Source organism: Cicer arietinum, chromosome 7, assembly GCF_000331145.2.
Source record: "Cicer arietinum cultivar CDC Frontier isolate Library 1 chromosome 7, Cicar.CDCFrontier_v2.0, whole genome shotgun sequence".
Taxonomy (NCBI): domain Eukaryota; kingdom Viridiplantae; phylum Streptophyta; class Magnoliopsida; order Fabales; family Fabaceae; genus Cicer; species Cicer arietinum.
In genome coordinates this window covers 36,254,623-36,255,347 of record NC_021166.2, presented here as the reverse complement: position 1 = coordinate 36,255,347, position 725 = coordinate 36,254,623, and positions in this window count along the sequence as shown.

Genomic DNA, 725 nt, shown 5'->3' with positions numbered 1-725 from the left:
AATCGATTGCCACAAACTTGTAGTTTAAGAAATCTAATTCAATTGATGTCCCAATCGATTTGTTGGATCACAAAACTCATTCCTGATTTAAAAACATTGTCACAATCGATTTGTCAATCGATTGTTTCAATAAATGGTTGGTTCTATGATTTGTAAAATCGATTAATCAATTGATTACCCAATCGATTGTCCAATTGATTGAATTTGTCCCAGAAGTTAGGTTTCACTAAAAACCTTTAACTAATCGATTGCCCAATCGATTCATGTAGTGAAAACTCTTGTTCTAAGTCAGACTATCGATTTATCAATTGATTCATCAATTGACTTATTGGTTGATTGATTTATATTCATTGGCAAAGACTTAAGCATGAGACCATAGTGATTAGTCTAATAAACTAACTACTATGACACCTAATTACACTACACATAATTGCATCTTTCTCAAGCATATCCTCCATCTTTGGTTGATTCCTTGAGTTGCAAGCTTTTGTTCCAAGTGTATGGTGTCTGCTTTATTGCCTGAAATGCTTCTCAATTCAAATCATTAGATCAATCAAATATTTCATATGTACTGTATGTTTGGGAATTAAATAAAAAACATGATCAGGGAAGCTCATGACTTACAAACTCCCCCTTTTTGATTTAATGACAAACACACAGTTTAACCTTGAGATTATTTTAAAATCTCCCCCTGAGTTTTGGAATGTATGATACATTTAAAAAAA